General features: G+C 36.8%; 1 non-coding gene across 1 annotated transcript; it reads right to left on the reverse strand.

Annotated features, from left to right (window-relative positions):
* Positions 1-410: 410 nt before the first annotated feature.
* On the reverse strand, positions 411-518 carry LOC143407688 (U6 spliceosomal RNA). The gene has a single exon (XR_013092429.1). It is a non-coding gene; the product is annotated as a U6 spliceosomal RNA (small nuclear RNA).
* Between the last annotated feature and the right edge of the window lie 18,604 nt (positions 519-19,122).

The raw sequence follows: 19,122 nt of genomic DNA on the forward strand, positions 1-19,122 counted from the left end.
TCTGCTCTACCACTAGTTGGAGGAAAAACAGGCTCTTGACTTCAGATTTTTTAATCTATAAATCAAATACCTCCTAAAGCATCCCACAAGTTTTCATTAGTATTAAGTAAATCAACATTTTAAATAGTTTACAGAATATGAGACATTAAAAAAAATATTTGTTCAAGTCAAGGAAAACATATACACACACACAAATGTATAGTTTGTATAATTTGTGACCAAGGATATTCTAAATGATCAAAATGAGTATTTGTCAGGTCTTTTCTAACACTGGGGAAAATACTCTGTGTCTCATAGCACTTTACAGAGTGACTTTTCCATGTATCTGTGCTTGAATTTAACATCCCTCTATTTTCTTATTTCCCAACTTAGTCAGTGACTACCTTGGTGCCCTCCATTTCCTCCTCCTCTTGAATGTGGAACACTTCATGAATTTGCTTGTCACCCTTGCACAAGGAACATGTTAAACTTCCCTGCATCTTTCCAATTTTCGTAATATGTGCTGCTAAAGCAAGCACAACTTTGGTCTTTTAAAGGCCACATTTGTTGAGAAAATACCACAAAAGCATATAAACACTAACTCCCCATGTTTCTCCTGAACACCCCCCCCCAAATACATACTAAAGCAAGACTGTCTGTAAATCCACTTTGGCTGTCAAAAGAAAAAAGAAGAAAAGAAGAATTATACAGGAAGTAGAAAAGTCAATGAGACAAATTAGAGGAAATAAAGAATTCTGGTGTGGATTGAACTGACAAGCACAAGAACAAAATGATAAAGACCTTTAATCACATCAGAAAGTATAAAACCATGTAAGTACAAGGACTAGAAAATGTTAATAATAAACTTTGTCCTATTACATAAGAGACAAAATGAACTGCCAAGACTTGAGAAAGGTCAGATCTATCACATATTGTGTCTGTATTGAATGTTCATATTGAAACTAATTGGAAGTCTAATGAAGAGTTTGTTTTACTAAAAAAGAACAATCTCATGAAGAGTCAGATATTTTAAAATATGGGGGACTATTCACCCACGGTGATTGCCACAAGATTATACTTGAGTTAGTCTTATATAGCATGAGACACAAGCAGCAGATGAGCTGTCCCATTGAAGGTCATCCAACATCAAACAACCACACGCTCAACTAGTGTGTAAGTCCTAGCTGAGACCACAGAAACCAGATAGCCAAGATCAGCCAAGAAACTGCCCAATTAATGCACAGCTCAGTCCCTCCTTAAAGGATATTTTGTATGGGCTAGGATCAAGAGCAAAGTGGGGAGACCACTGAGGAGGCTACTGGAGAATACTGTGCTGATATCCCCTAACTACACTAACATCACGGGCTGGGGATGTGGCTCAAGCGGTAGCGCGCTCGCCTGGCATGCGTGCAGCCCGGGTTCGGTCCTCAGCACCACATACAAACAAAGATGTTGTGTCCGCCAAAAACTAAAAAATAAATATTAAAAAAAAAAAAAGACTAACATCACAAAAAGTGAGACCACAAGCATGATGTGCCTTCTAATGTGCTGCATAGGGAGAACACACCACCAAGGGAATCTTCTTTCCGCCACATAGAACCTGCTTTGATTAACTACCAATTTATAAGAAACACAGGGACAGAAAACAGGTTAAGCAATAACAGGAGGCAGCAGTCATCAAAATGCAGACTGGAAACCCTACAAGGCTGGGGCCCAGATCAGTAGTAAAGCAGGAACGCACCAGGCCCTGGGGTCAATCCCTAGCACTGAAAAATAAATAAATAAACAAAAAAGAAATACCCTACAGCACAAATTGCCTGGTTCTTAAACAAATAAAGGACAGAGCACAGTGAGTGGAGGGGTAGGGCTGTGGGGATGGGAAGGATGGTAGAATGAGACAGACATTATTACCCTATGTATACATGTATGATTATACCACTGAAGTGACTCTGCACCCGGCACAGGCAGAGGAATGGGAAGTTGGGTTTCATTTGTATACAATGTGTCCAAATGTGTTCTACTGTCATGTATAACTAAGTAGAACAAATAAGAAAAAAATAGAAGGGAGACCAGTAGAATAGAAAAGTGGATCCGGGAAAGGGAAGGGAGAGAAAGGGGAGGTATTGGGGAATCAAATTGATCAAATCATACTGTTTTATTGTGTGCACATATGAATATACAAATCCCATTGTTATGTATAATTATAGTGTGTTAATAAAAAGGAAAAAATAAATATTTTTTCATATTAAATTGTTAAAAAAGTAATGAAACATAGAAGATTTAATATAAAAGAGATGACTATGAATGGCATGACCAATAAATGCATTCCTTTCTTCTAATGCTGAGGTTAGCAAACTGTGCTCTTTTTATCTATTTGTTTTTTTAAATAATTATTCTTCATTGATGCATTGTAATTATACATAATAGTGAGACTAAGTTATGTGCATGTACAAATATGGCATAAGGAATTCTGGTTCTTTTTAAACAAATGTTAGTATGTAAAAAAAAAAAAAAAAAGCAGAAGACTTTCTTCGAGGTCTTTATTTTGGAGTTGGGAGGCTACAAAGTTCTTCTGAAAAGTAGTGTCTTGGGAAACACAGAGGACATTTTCAAATATACTAACATATGACAGAAAAATCAAAGAGTTATATGTATCTGAACTTTAAACACAATAAAGGAATGCTCTATTAAAATAATGAAAACTGTATTTCCCCAAATGAAAAGAAATGAAAATGGTACATTTGTAATACATACCATTGAATCAACTATGTTAGCACCTTGCTTGGATCTATTTGGAATCAAATGTTGAAAAGTAAATAAATGGGGGACCCAAATAGGAAGGGGGTAATCTAAAGATAAAAGGCAATCTATAGTCAGGTGCAGTGGTGCAAGCCTATAATTTGAGCTACTTCAGAGGTAGAAATAGGAAGATTGCAAGTTCAAGGCCAGCCTGGACAACTTAAAGAGACCCTGTCTCAAAATTCAAATTAAAAGAAAGCAAAACCAAGACTAGGGATGTAGCTCAGTAGAGAACAGCCTTGGATTCAATTTCCAGTACTACAAAAAAAAAAAAAAGTCTGTAGAAAACTTAGCTTTAAAAAACACATTTATGAGACAATCAGGGAAATTCAGACTGTAACTTTATATTTGACAATATTAAGGAATTACTGGGTTTTTAAATATGTAATAATTATATTGCTATTGCTTTTTTTTCTTTTTCAGTCCTTACAGAAATGCATAGTAAAATATTTATGGATGAAAAGATATACTTGGATATGTTCCAAAATAATTTACTTGGGAGGGAGAAGTGGGTGGGAGTATAAACAAAACAAGATTAGACATGAAATGATAATAATTTGAAGCTGATTGATGAGTGTGTGAGGGTTCATTATATTATTTTCACTACCTTTGAGTATGTTTAAATTTTTCTGTTTAAAAAAATTTTTAAGAGTATTCGAGAATATCATTTATACATAATGCATCACAGGCAAAAGTGCATGGATACTACTCTTTTTCATGGTTGACAATTAAACCCTATCATTGCCAAAAGTCTTCCTCTTTTGCTGGTCTTTGTTCCTCTGAAGAATACTCTCAGACTAGAGAGTGGCCTGAACCTATTTAAGAATAAAATAAGATTCAGCAATCTCACTTCTAGGTATTTACACAAAAGACTTGAAATCAGTATGTTGAAGAGATATTTGCACTCCCATTATCATTCACTATAACCAAGATGTGGAATCAACTTAAGTGTCTATCAGCTGATGATTAGAGAAAGAAAATTTGGTGTGTATAAACACAGTGGAATAGTATTTGACCTTTAAAAGGATAGAAGTCCTATAAATAACATGGATGAACCTGGAGGACAATTGCTAAGTGAAACATCCAGGCACAGAAAAACAAATATTTCCTGATCTCACTCCCATGGGGAATTTAAAACAATCCATCAAAAGTTCCCCAAACAAGACTTGGTGCAGTGGCACATGCCTGTAATCCCAGTGGTTCTGGAGGCTGAGACAGGAGGATCACTAGTTCAAAAGCCAGTCTCAGCAACTTATCGAGGCCCTAAGCAACTCAGTGAGACCCTATCTCTAAATAAAATACAAAAAAAAAGGGTTAGGGATGTGGCTCAGTGGTTGAGTGCCCCTAAGTTCAATCCCCTGTACCAAAAAAAAAAAAAAAAAGAAAGAAAGAAAAGAAAAGAAAAAAAAATCCCAACACAAAGAAATGATAAATCTTTAATGAGATGGAAATGCTAATTATCCTGATTTGATTATTATGTGTTATATACATGTGTCCAATTATTGCACTATACTCCATAAATATGTGCAACTATTAGATGTCAATAATAAAAAAATTTTTCTACCTCCACATTTTTATTGATGTATTATAGTTGTACATAATGATGGCATTTTGTTATATATTTATACATATACACAATATAACAACATAATTTAGCCAATATCATTCCTCAACACTTCTCCCTTTCCTCTACTTAACTCCTTTTTTATTTTCATAAGATCCACCTCCACGTTTCTTTTCCTTTTTCCTAACTTCTACAGATGAAAGAAAACATACAACCCTTGACCTTTTGAGCCTGGCTTATTGTGCTTAACATAATGGTCTCAAATTCCCTCCATTTTCCTACAAATGACAAAATTTCATTTTTCTTTATGGTTGAATAAAACTCCATTGTGTACATATACTATGTTTTCTTTATCCTGTTACTGGATACCCAAGCTGGTTCCATAATTGGGCTATTATGAATTGTGCTGCTATACACATGGGTTTGCATGTGTCACTCTAGCATAATGACTTCATTTCTTCAGGATGAATACTGAGGGGTAGTACAGCTGGGTCATTGGTGGTTCCATGCCTAGTCCTTTGAGCAACCTCCATATTAATTTCCACAGTGGTTGTACTAATTTACACCACCAATAGTGTAAAAATGTTGCTTTTTCTCCACATCCTCTCCAGCATTTATTATTGTTTATTCTTGATGGCTACCATTCTGACTCGGGTAAGATTGGTTCTCAATGTAGTTTTGATTTGCATTTCCCTTATTGCTATAATGTTGAACATTTTTTCTTATGTTAATAAGAAAAAATTTTAGTGAGTAAAAAATTTAAAATGATTGAACTCATGGAAGCAGAGAGACTGATTAAAAGGTACAAAAACTCGATTAGACAAGAGGGAAAGGTGGGATATTTTTTATATCTATTGAACAGCATGGTAAATATAGCAACTAATAGTGTATTGCAAAATTCAAAATTGCTTAAAGAACAAATTTCAGGGGCTGGGGATGTGGTTCAAGTGGTAGCGCGCTCGCCTGGCATGCGTGTGGCCCGGGTTCGATTCTCAGCACCGCGTGCAGATGGAGATGTTGTGTCCGCCGATAACTAAAAAGTAAATATTAAAAATTCTCTCTCTCTCTCTCTCTCCTCTCTCACTCTCTCTTTAAAAAAAAAAAAAAGAACAAATTTCAATTGTTTTCACCAAAAAAAAAAAAAAAATATTTGAGGTGATCAACGTAATTAGCTTTCTTTAATTATCCCACATTTTATTCATAAATCACATCATATTTACATAAATATTTACAACTAGAAGTGGTCAATTTGCAATAACATTTTTCAGAGAATGAAAGGAAAGCATGGTAGAGACATATCCAGTGTGTGCTATAGACTGCAATGTGTTATTGTACACTCCCTGAATGGCTTCTGTTTTTAATTAGCCAGATTTTTCAAATTATTAAAATAAAATCACATTTATGGCAAAAACAATCCAAATGACACAGAGCGTGGGAGAAAGGAGAAGACCAAAAGTTCTCCCTCTGAAGAATCAGTCTCACTCCCAGAGATGTGAAACCACTTAATTTACATATTCCTGAATATATGTTCAGAAATGTTTAATGCATAATTGTATCCTCTGTGTGCTTGTATGTGTGTGCATGCAAAAGTTATTTTTAAAGAATATTTCACTAAGCACAAGGGTATTCTGGCTTTTGGTCAATTGTATTATAAACAATTATTCATGAATATATATTTTGCAGCAACACTTATATTCACAGGAAGGCCTGCAGCTTAATCACAGCTCTTTTGTCATATAATTTTCCAAATCATTCTAATATATTTATATTTTCAATATTTGAAAATATAGCTGAAATTTTCACCATAAATAAAAAGATACATTAAAATGAAAACAAATTAATGGCTTATTTATCATTGTTTCTTTAAACCTTTCAAATTGAAATTGTTTAGATAGATTTTCCTCTGGGGTTGATTATGATGCTGTCTCACATCAACAAAATAATGCAAAATTTGAGGGTATGAAAAGAAAAAACAAGATTGATGTCTTTGCTTACTCTTGTATCATCTTCCTGATTTAGAAATAGAAATAGTTATGTTATAGATAAATGCAACAAAGTTTTCAAAGTATATTAAAATTACCAGAATGAGTTTTTAATAATACCTGTCTGCAATTATTCACCTTTATATTTTTTAAAGTTCTAAGGTTTTGTAGCAATAAACAAAAGTGTCTCATTCTCTAAAAATTCAATCCACTAATTTTCCATAAAACATAAGTGGTGCACTTCTTTAAGATGGCTCTCAATTAAACATTGCCTACAGGTTTCCTTTTTTCCTATTATCTATTTTACAGCATTTTAAGATTCATCTGAGGCTTGAGTTAACTATTATCATATATTTTTTTAAATACTCTATTGACATATGCCTATTTGTGTACTTCCAATGATTACTGGCTTTTCAAATTACTGAAAAAGAAAAGAGTAAGAAAGGTAGCACTGTAGTTCTATGCAAGACTGGCTTCATGAGCATATGAATTGCACATTACATAGCACCCCGTGTTTCAAAGAGCAGCATGCATGGTTTACTGGTCTGCAGTCCTCATCTTGAAACTCCTAATAATTTAGTCTTGAACTTGTGTTTTGTAGGTGGAAGTCTGAAGGAACAATGGTGTGCATGCATAAACAGAAACACACAATATGTGTACCTATCATTCCTTCTAAATACTCTATTTGTATATAGTATGATGGATGTTACATGATCACAGTATCCCAGTAGACCCAGCCTCGGTGACCAACAGGACTTAAGGCAGATCCAAAATAAGCATTTAATGGGAGCTGTGGGCTTCCACAGAGTGTTGGTAGAAGGTGCATGTATCAAGAAGTGAAATAAAAGCCAGTTGTTAGGGCTTGGGGATGTGGCTCAATGGTGCAGGGCTTGCCTGGCATGTGTGAGACTCTGGGTTTGATCATCAGCTCTTGGGGGAAAAAAACAAACAAACATAGTTGTTAGTTTTTTGTAGCTATTCCAATATTGCAATAAAAATGAAATACATATGTATAGACAAAATGCAAATTGTGAAATTTCAGTGATTCTGCAATACAAATTAAATATTGTATTTACATTGAAAAATGTATTTACATTTAATATTGGCATCCCATGATATAAAAATAAATAGTTTTTAAAAAGCACTTCAATAATTAACTTTTTAATGGTTCTTTACTTAGATCAGCATTATACAACAACAACAAAATGACTGTGGAAGAGAGAAAAAAGCTTTATGTTTTAGAAACTTTAATAACATTCTTCTGATTTTTAAACAAGGAGCCCCATGTTTTCCTTTTGCACTCGTCTCACATTTTCTGTAACTAGTTCTGGTTACATATCCTTTGTCTGCCCAGGAATCCTCCTGCAGGAAGCATCTGTCTCCCATTCTGAAGTCATTAGTTTACTCTCACAGCTGAGGTTTGACCTGAGAAAGAACGTCTTTATTTTGGCAAATGGGCAGAACTGGCAAACAGAAGCAGCAAAAGGAATAATCATGTGTCCTACAGTCCAGCCTGGTAAAATGCTTAGGCTCCGATAGATGAGGTTTTCTTTGCTTCATTGTGGTTTACACCTATGGATTTTTCACACCGAAGAACAGTTGTCAAATACAGTAAATATTTACTCCTCATCACTTCTTGTATAAAAACTTAAAAGCCTTCTCAGCACTACCTTACTCTGAACTTTCTTTTCTCTTAGAGCTATTAGAAATGATCTAGAACTAACCCTAAGCTATGCTATTAATTTTTGCTATGTGTTTTGTTGTTGTTGTTTTTATCTCTGATGCACCATCTTGAGATTTCAACAAATAGTTTTGAGAGCCAATTTTATGAGAAACCACTGGCTGGGCACTTGGGATACCATGAAATAGAGTTCCACCTTCAAGGGGTTCAGGTGTCATGGTCCTTCAGAGGGAATAGTGAGGCCAGCACGTGATGGAGAGTCATCTGGTGGTTCACGGGCAAAGTTCTTTTGGATTTTTTTTTCACACCGACTAGCAGACTATTTTTCGTGGTACATAAATCACTTCTTAATAGCCAGTTAAGCGTATTAGGTTAACTTAGAGCACCACTGGGTAAATATATTATTGCTGCAGGAAATGGCAAGAAAGGATTGAAACTGCCTTATTTGGGAGGAGAAAAATACTCCTTGAGAAAAAAAATGTTATGCTTTTGAGTTGAAATTTCAGTTCCCCTGATTTGTGAAACCAAGTACAGAAATGTTGTTTAGGAGAATCAGAACAAAATAGAAGTCCCCAAGTCCCAAATCTGCAATTCAGAGTAACTTCAATGACAATGATCAAAATCATTCCTCAAACTGTGACAGGATGCTGTTACACTTCCAAGGTCCATTCATGCCTACTTCTGTGAAGTCCTTTATTTCCAGCATTCTCTCACTCTTCTTCATTCTCAACACCCACATTAGAAATAATAACTGGTAGCCATGCACAGCGGCACACATCTGCAATCCCAGCTACTGGGGAGGCTGAGGCAGAAGGATCACATAATTGAGGCCAGCCTGGGCAATTTAGGAAAACCCTCTCTCAATATAAAAAAAAAAATTAAAGGACTGTAGGTGTAGTTTGATGGCAAAGCATCCCTGATTCAGTCCTCAGTACCACAGGAAAAAAAAAATTAAAATAAAAAGAATAATAACTTGCAATTTGACTCTAGAGAATTGTGCTTTTGGTTTTATTACAAAAATGTTCTAAAAATGATATAATGCATACTTCAAATTATTTATATAATGTTGGAAGATAGATATTTTGAGGGACTTGTTTGCATGCAGTGCTCATGGGTAATTTGCCCAGTAGTCCCCAGTTACACCATATTTGTGTATTCCTTAATATCTACTTCCTTCTTCTACTACTACTGATTTTTAGCTGGGCACATAGCAACCTGATATGAAGACATTTCCAGCTTCTCTATCAGTTGGGTATGGCCATATGATTAAGTATTATCTAATGTGATATAAGCAAAAGTACATATATAATATCCTTTTTCTTGTCTGGAAGGCAAATGTGACAACTGAAACTTCAGTGACCACTTCGCACCTTGAGATGGAACACTAAATATTGTAAAACAGAAAGACAATAGGAGCCTGACTCCCTAATGACTTTAAATACTGCCTACTTCTAGACTTTTACATGAAAGAAAAAGAAAGGTTCATCTTGGTAAAGCCGCTGTTATTTTGTGCCTCTGATACTTGAGGTCAGATGTAATTCTGACTGATAACAGATTATCATAGATTCCGGACTCACTCTGCTTAGGTGAACCCAGTCTTAATACTCATACTTTTTTCTCTACCTTAAATATTCTTGCTCCTTCTGCTAGAGAATCCTTGAGGAAAGTTATGTTGTTCACAGTTACAGTCAATTTATCTTAGTTATAAAAATTATTAAAGAGTCTAACAACTGCAAATATTAATGTACTAGCTGCAAATATCAGTTATTGGTTTTCTATCAATGCATATTGTGATTCTACAAAGACTTTGATTTATCTAAAGCATTCTGCACTAAGCCCACATCTAGATTGGCTTCCGATTCTATCCATCCCACTAGCTCCCCACAATTCAACATTTAATTAGCAAAATTAATTTATTTTTAGAAAACAGGGTATCTGAGATCCAGCTCATGCTTGGAACAAGCCTGGTAGGAGCATCATTTCCTTCCTAATTGAACTTGGGAGAGTATTTCTTGAGTTGGTCATTCAAGAAATCAGTGGTATGAGGGAGTCTGGAGATGCCAAAGTCGTAAATCAGAAGAAAACTGATGCACTTCCAATCCAAAGGACAAGGTGAGAACAAGATGGACAAATAAGTTGCAGAGTCACTAGTGGAGAAATTCTCAGTGGGGTGGGGGACACACAGTTAGGTCTAGAAGAAAGAGTTAAGATCCAATCCTGCAGCACAGTAAGTACCAGAAGGTCTCCTTACCTCAGACCTTGCAGACACAAGTGAGAGAAGTTCCAGTGGTCTAAAACTGAAAAAGAACCAAGATCATGAGCTAGTGCTACAAATATGAGATGGAAATGCTGGCAGGAATGAGAAATCAAGGTACAGGTTGGGCACATTGACACACACCTGTAATCCCAGTGATTCAGGAGGCTGAGGCAGGAGAATTGCAAGTTCAAAACCAGCCTGAGCAACTTAAGTAGGCCCTAAACAACTTAATGAGACCCTATCTCAAAATGAAAAATAAAAGGGCTGGGATGTGGCTCAGTGGTAAAGCACCCCTGAGTTCAATCCCTGGTACCAAAAAAAAAAAAAAAAAAAGCAAAAAATAAATAAATAACTACATAAAAGCAAAAGTTTGAGAAAAGTTATGAATGTTATTATAACTCTATAGTTGATACCTCTCTTTAATTAAAATGTTCAGGGTTCTGTATGAATACAGCTCTATTATTACCAAGGGATTGTGACCAATATAAAGGCTATTGTCCACTAGAAACTACTCAGTTCTCCTTGCAAAGAACCAATCCCATGATGAAAATCCTGATGCATTTAATAAATTAAATTCATTTTAACTCAAGTAATGATGATCAAGAATGTTGGACATTAAATTAGTAACTGAAGCAACTATTCCCAAACTCAAAATATATTGGTTGGAATAACTGGGCAATTTAGTTCCCTCAAAAGTGAGAGCAAAATATATCAGCCAATGACATCAAATATCCAGAATTCAGTAAGAAAACTAAAATAATAGCTTGTAAATGAATTCCAGAGAGCCTCACCTAGGCTTTCCTTTCCATTCTCCGAATCAGAGTGGTTTGGAAAATAGTTTCTTGCCCTTGAGAGCTGATACTAGTTAGCCTCAGAGCTCCATGTTCTTTGGTCTTTGGTCTTTTCTGTATTGAAAAGGGTTTTTTCATAGTGAGATAGGGAGGCTCCTCAGTAAAGGGAACACCCAAGGCTCCAGGAGGAAGCACTAGAATATGATTGCTGGCCCAATATATTGGACATCAGGAGCTCTGCAGTCTGATTTGAAGGCTGTCATACCATGTACAGGGAGAGCCAAGCAAGCATCCATTTCCAGTGTGGTTTCTTCTTTTGTACCAAGGCCAGACCCAAAGCCTTTGACACCAAAGCAAGCCAAGTAACAAAGTCTGCTCTGTGCTTTGTACTCAATGGGTACCAAACAATAGATATGAGTTCTGCCTACAATGAAGTTGGCAAAACAAGGAACAAACATGTGTAATGATTTTTTTGTGAATCTGAATCTCCTATTAGACTGTAAGCTCAAGGACAGTGGGGTCTATACTCATCATATTCACAGCTGCCCACTATAGTCCAGGCTCTGCCCACTCAATAAATGCTTAAGTAAATGAGTGAATATAAATCACTGAAGTAATGATAAAAGGAATGTACCAAAGATAGGGGTAGAAAATGAAAGCTGGAAGCAGTCAGGGAAGCAACTGTCCACAAAGTGGACAGTTGGTGTTTTGGAGGTTTGGTTAGAGTTGGACCTTCCCATTGCCTGCAGAATAAAAGACTCTCAGTTGGCAGGGCCCTGACTTTGGGGTCAGACTTCCCTATCAAATATATAAAGCATTATCAAGGGAGAACACAAAGCGCCAATGCCCCAACTCCAATGTCAAGACTGTCTTGCCCATAAGACAACCATGGGATCTTGGCAGCGGTTCCCAGGACAACCTCTTTTCTGGAGTCTAGGTACCTCCATACAAAGACACAGTGCAATGGGACTTCCTTTGGTCTCTAGTCCTCTTTTTAATAATTTATTAATTTAATTAGGTATATATGACAGCAAAATGGGTTTTGATTCATTGTGGTCCCTAGTCCTTTGATAAAAATTTTGATTGTAATATTGCAATTTAGGTGTTTGGGGCTCTATGATTTGTAAGAGGTAGTAGACATCTGGGAAAATCAGCTCTAGATTGCCTGGCCACTCTTGACAGGAGTCCAGGCTACATCCAGGACAGCTGGACAACAGCTCACAGACCAATGCATTTCATTACCTGGTGAGGTTGATAGAAATGTCTCACCTTTGACAAGAAAAGGATGGATCCAGTTTTCTCAAAGACTCACAGCTGTTGTAATAATGCCACTCGTCTTCCTTTACAATCAGCATATGCCAAACCCAGTCTGGAGTGGTGAAAAGCCAGATCCCTCTTTGGCAAGGTGCCTCCTCTTTCTTTCCCAAAAGTTCTGGTTAGGGACCATAAAGCCCTTACAGAATCCCGGCAGATAACAGATGGTATACTCACGATGGGATAGTTGAAGAAGAGTTTAGCAAGAAAACTACTTGCAAATGTGTGAGTAGGACAGGAAGTAAGCAAAGGACAGTATTGTAGTGATATCCTTTGGATTGTTCCCACCCTTCAGTACATGCAAGGTACAGTGAAGTTACAGTAACCTGAAGACAGAGGGACTGTGTGCAGGGGGCTGCCAGCTAGGAGTCAGGGCACAGCAAGCTGATGAAACCCCTCTGAGAGGAAATCAGAAGAATATTCTCCTCCCTCCAGTCTCCTTCACCAATACCAACAGGGAACTACAGGACGAATTGCTCTCTGCCATCATCTTCCACCTCAAAGCAGGCACAAAGCAACAGGGCCAAATGACCGTGGGCTGAAACCTCTGAAACTGAGTCAAAATAAAGCTTTCCTTCAAGTTGTTTGTTTATCTTGTCACAGTGACAGAAATGTGACTAACACGATGATTTAAAAAAGGTACTTACATATACATGCTTACAAATTATTAAATAATGAGTGTACCATGTGCTAAACACCCTACTAAGTATTTTAATTTTTTTTATTTTTATTGTAGGTTGTTCAAAACATTACATAGTTCTTGATATATCATATTTCACACTTAGATTCAAGTGGGTTATGAACTCCCATTTTTACCCCATATACAGATTGCAGAATCACATCGGTTACACATCCATTGAATTACATATTGCCATACTAGTGTCTGTTGTATTCTGCTGCCTTTCCTATCCTCTACTATCCCCCCTCCCCCCTCCCCTCCCCTCTTCTCTCTCTACCCCCTCTACTGTAATTCATTTCTCCCCCTTATATTTTTCCTCCTTTCCCCTCACTTCCTCTTGTATGTAATTTTGTATACCCCTGAAGGTCTCCTTCCATTTCCATGCAATTTCCCTTCTCTCTCCCTTTCCCTCCCACCTCTCATCCCTGTTTAATGTTAATCTTCTTCCCATGCTCTTCCTCCCTACTCTGTTCTTAGTTACTCTCCTTATATCAAAGAAGACATTTGGCATTTGTTTTAAGGGATTGGCTAGCTTCACTTAGCATAATCTGCTCTAATGCCATCCATTTCCCTGCAAATTCTATGATTTTGTCATTTTTTAATGCAGAGTAATACTCCATTGTGTATAAATGCCACATTTTTTTTATCCATTCGTCTATTGAAGGGCATTTAGGTTGGTTCCACAGTCTTGCTATTGTGAATTGTGCCGCTATGAACATCGATGTTCCTACTAAGTATTTTACACTTATAACTTCAAACCATTATTATTAAGTATTGTTAGGTGCCATTATTTTCCCTGCTTTGGAGAAGAGGAGTGGCTGGGGCTGTAGTCCAGTGGTGGAGAACTTGCCTGACAGCCTGTTTGTTCCTTGGCACCCCGTAAAAATAAACAAATAAAATAAAAGCAATGTGTCTATCTACAACTAAAAAAAAAACAACAACACTTTTTTGGGGGCTCTATAATTTTTAAGAAGCAGTAGTAGCCCCACCCAAAAGTGTTTTTTGCTTGTTTGTTTGTTTTTAGTAAAAGAGGAGTGTGAGGCTTAGAGAAGTTAGCTAACTTCCCCAAATATTATATGCAGGGCTCAAATATTCAGGGCTCAAATCCCTATAGTTCATGTTCTTAAACATCAAAATATTATTAAAATTCAAGGGTCAAAAAGTATATTATCCAATTCCTTTGACCCAATAAACACACTTATAAAACTACTAATCCAAAAGAGAAACAGTACTATTCTGAAATTAGATGGATATGATGGTTATACAACAATGTAAATGTCCTTAATGCCACTGAATTGTACTCTTAAAAATGGTCAGAATAGCTAATTTTATGTGATAAAATTTATCACAATAAAAACAATTTTAGAATTCAATAAGAACAAAAAATAAAGCAGTGTTTCAAACTAAAAAGTGGCCTTCCTTCCTTCCTTCCTTCCTTCCTTCCTTTCTTTCTTTCGGTGCCAGGGATGGAACCCAGGAGTGCTTAACCACTGATCCACATCCACAGCCCATTTTTATATTTTATTTTGAGACAGGGTCTCACTAAGTTGCTGAGACTGGCTTTGAACTCCCAATCCTCCTGCCTCAGTTCTCTGAACTGTTGGGAATACAGGCCTGTGCCACTGTGCCTGCCTCAAAAGGGGATTTTCATGTGTTGCTTTAAATACTTACATCACAAAATTAATGACAAAATTAAATATTATAAATGCACATTATCGATTTTGTTTCCACATATACAATTGTATATCCGAGTTGCCTAAAAACTTTTAAGCCATCTTCTAAGGAGATAGAATTTTTCTTAAATTTGATTTTGTCATATATTTTGGCCATGGCAATTTTCAATCAAAAATGAATAGCCTTTGGGCTGGGGTTGTGGCTCAGTGGTAGAGCGCTTACCTAGCACATGTAGGCACTGAGTTCAATCCTTAGCACCACATAAAAATAAAGAAAGAAAATAAAGATATTGTGTCCATCTACAACTAAAAATATTTTTGTAAAAAATGAATAGCCTTGCCTAGCATGTGCAAGGCCCTGGTTCAAATCCCAGCACCCCACCCGCATCCCTGCAACACACACACACACACACACACACACACACACACACACACAGTTTAGATGGCTAAACTAATACTTAATGAAGAGAAAAGCAAAGATAGCTTTGGACATGAAGTGAAACAGACTTTGCCATCCATGAACCACTGAGAATTATCTGAGGAGTTATTACAGCAATTGAGAAGTGTACCCAAGGAAGAGATCAGCATGGAAAAATTAAAAATGGTAAGGAAAAAAAAAAGAAAGAAAGGCAGCACCACATAAACAAAGATGCAGGTTGCTACATTATTTTTCATTGAAAATAAATAATTAGTAATTGTAATACCCAGAAAGAATGAGGAAATTAGCTATTCTATAGTACTGTCACTTGAGAGAATATTATGTAGCCATTAAAAATTATAATAATGAAGTTTTTATAGCAACATGGAAATACTTATGCTTAATGTTAAATAAAAAATAAGATGCAAAATTTTATTGACATTATACTTACCTGCAATATAAATATATGTGTGAATGTGGATGCAGACTGAAATAAAACATGCAAAAACTAAAGCAGTGGTTCTGATTGAGTGAGAGACTTATGGATGGTTTTTCTTCCCTTTATTCTCTCAGCTTTCTATAATACCATTTCATTGTTGTATTAGTTTTCTATTATGATGAAACAAATCACCCCAAAACCTAGAGGCTTAGACAATAAGCATTTGCTTTCTCACAGCTTTGCCAGATTCTTCAGTCTCAAGATTGCAGTGAGCTCCAGCCTCCACCAAGGGAAGATTCACTTCCAGGCCCACTCTGATAGCTGTTGACAGGATTCAGTTCCTTCCGTTGTCATATGGAGAGCCTGGGTTCCTCCCTGGCTGTCATCCAAAGCCTACCCCCATCCTTGTCACATGGTCTCTCCGTGGGGCAGCTGAAAACGTGGCAGCTGGTTCTCATCAGAGTAAACATGAGAGAGCAAGCAAGGGCAAACATGATGAGAGCCAGTGTCTTTCTGCAGCCTAATGTCAGAACCAAAATCTTACGCCTTTGCCTTATTCTGCAGGGTAGATGTGTGTTTCTGGGACCAGTCTGCACTCAAGAAATTGGGAATCAGGAGGACCATCTTAAAGGCTGCCTGCCAGAGTTCTCACTAAAATAAAATACTTATGAATAAGAACTCTTCTTTTCATCATCCAACAGTGTCTAAAATCAGCCCCATGAGCCATTTTTCTTTGGGGCTAGGACTTAGCAACTCTTTTTTAGCACAATTATCAGTGGGAGCCAATTAGAAGTATCTAAGTGTACTGTGAAGTTGATGCTTCTAGTCATATCAAGAGACCCCTCAAGACTCTTTCTGAAAGGGCTGCAGTGGAGGTGAAGGCGGGTAGGGAGAAGAGTGTAAAATCAGGCTGCTACTGGCACCCAAAAACAGAATGAGCTCCTCCTCTCCACTTGCCCCCTGAGAGTGAGGATTTCATTTTTTTTTTTTTTTTCGACACGTCTTTGATGCTTTTGACTTGGGAAAGACCACCTTATATTTTTTTAAAGGGTTGGAAGGAGAATGAAAAGACAATCAAGAAAAACAACACTAACCAAGCCCCATCTAGTAGTTTGTCACAGCTACATAGAATTCTACTATAACAGCTGCACAAGGCTTACAGGATGATAACATAACTTTTCATACAGAATTATCTGGTATCCATGGTAGACCAAAGATATAAGTAGGGATGAGAAAAGAAGAAGAATGGAAAATAAAGATGACCTCCTCTCCCCAGAGGATCAAAAAGAGCAAGAAAAAGATTCAACAGTTATGGGGTGATGATATCTAATTATATTCCATCTATCAATCAAAGCCACACTCTACAAAGTTGCCCACCCTGAGTTTCCCAGTCCTGAGGTTACTGTCTTTGCCTCTCAAGCAAAGAGAAACTTAAAGTGAATTTAAGAGAAAAAAGGAAATATGCTGAGTTCTCTTCAGCCCAGGTCAGGTTAGAATGATACTTTTTAAAACCATTCCCTGCAGATACCTGCAACAAAGAAATTGTTTGTCCTGGCTTACTGTCTGAAACACAAGGTGAGCCCTCAGAGGCCTTGGAACCCTGTTCCATCTCACTGTCACAAATCTGGGAACTCTTCCCAAACTGGATAAGTCTCACTTGGAGTTTGTGATTCAAAAACAGTTGCTCCCAATCCTCAAACCAGATGACAAATCTCCAACTAAGAAAGGTTTTCTATTTTGCTTTCTTGAAAAAAAGAAATCTCTTTCTTTTTGTTACTGTCGTTGTTTGGTTTGCTTGTTTTCTGTAATGAGTATGTGGGAAGATTTTTTTCAGCCTTGTGGTAGGCAAAGATGTCTACATCCTGATCCCTAGTATTTATGACTATGTTGTGTTACAGGGTGACAGAGAATTCAAGATGCAAATGAAATTATGTTTTCCAATCATCTGACCTGAAAATAAGGAGATTATGCTGATTTATCCAATAATTGCAAGGGTCTTTAAAAGTGGAACCAAATGGTGTGATGTGTCAATTACCTGGCTATTGCTAAACTTTGAAGATAAAAAGGTCTAGGAGCCAAGAAATGCAGCACCTCTAGAAGTTACGAAAGTGAGGAACAGGTTCTCCCCAGTGCCTCTAGGAAGAAATGAAGCCCTGCAGACACCTTGATTTTAGCCCCGTGAGACCCAAGTCAGCCTCTGACATTCCAGAACTATAGGATAATAAATCTGAGTTGTTTTAAACTACTAAATTTATGATAATTTGATAAGATAGTCCCAGATAATAAATACAAGCCAAACAAATTGCTAGAGTATATCTAATTCAGTCTCAGGTTGAATGGTTGTTTTCCTGGGAGAGGTTTCAGAGAAACATCAGGATGGTCTCAGCCTTGTGTAGGAATACTGTCAAAGCAGGCTGAGCCTACCCCCTCGATCATTAGAAGTAGTCGTAGAAACTGCAGTCGTAAATTTTTCATTGACTTTTCACACTGAGTTGTAAGAGTAACTTTCATCTACTACAGAAATTGATTTCAGTTAGTGAAGAAATTGGAAAATGGAGGACTGTTTATTCAATCAAAATGAATGGAAATATAAAGACATTTAACTTCTACTAATACTCTGAAAGCAAAAAGCGTGTTCTCGGCTTTCTTTAAGAATTCAGAGACATTTTGGCTATTGTGGAAAAAAAAAAAGGAAGAAGTTCTTTAACACCCATGTAAATGAAAGGGGCCTAATTTTTAAAAACTTGTCCTTCATAAAATAAATTAGTTGAGGGGCTGCAGTTGTGGCTCAGCAGTAGAGTGCTCACCTAGCACATGTGAGGCCCTGAGTTCCATCCTCAGCACCACATAAAAATAACTAAATAAATAAAGGTATTGTGTCCAAGTACAACTAAAAAATAAATATTTTAAAAAATAAAATAGTTGAAATCCTATTAGTCTATTCTAGAAAGATAAAGAAATAATTCATCCTCCAAGGATAAGAACCTGTGGTTGCGGTTTAGCCATTTTAAAGATAAGGCTGTGGTGTGTTGAGCTGGTAAGTGTAGAGAGATGGACTCTTCTTCTTTAAAAGCCTTGATAATTCCATGGGAGTGTCTATCCTTTCCCAGCCCCCTTCAAGAGTCTGCCAAATGGAAGACTGGCAGATGAACGTGGATGTTAAGAGGCATATTCTTCTGAAGATGCACTTGCTGAGCTTCCAGTAACACTTAGGGGAATTATGTGCAACTATCAATGGGAGAATATGTCCCTAGTACTCTATTTTTAATTTTTTTCAATTAACAATTATGTTTAGTCAATCCCCAGCAGGATTTGCTGGTGAGATTGCTGGCTTCCTAATGCACATTTCTTTTCAGTTAGCTGAGCTAATGTTGATGACCTGTTTTCACTTGAGGATGCACTGTGAGATATATCCAGTGTCTACCTAAATGCATTTGTGAATTAAATCTTGTCTGGGAAGATTTGCTTATTCAACTTAGGGATTAGAAATTATATTGACCCAAGAAGCAAGTCTTGCTATATTTAGTCTGGGATCAATGCCAAAAA

Source organism: Callospermophilus lateralis, chromosome 9 (assembly GCF_048772815.1).
Source record: "Callospermophilus lateralis isolate mCalLat2 chromosome 9, mCalLat2.hap1, whole genome shotgun sequence".
Taxonomy (NCBI): Eukaryota; Metazoa; Chordata; class Mammalia; order Rodentia; family Sciuridae; genus Callospermophilus; species Callospermophilus lateralis.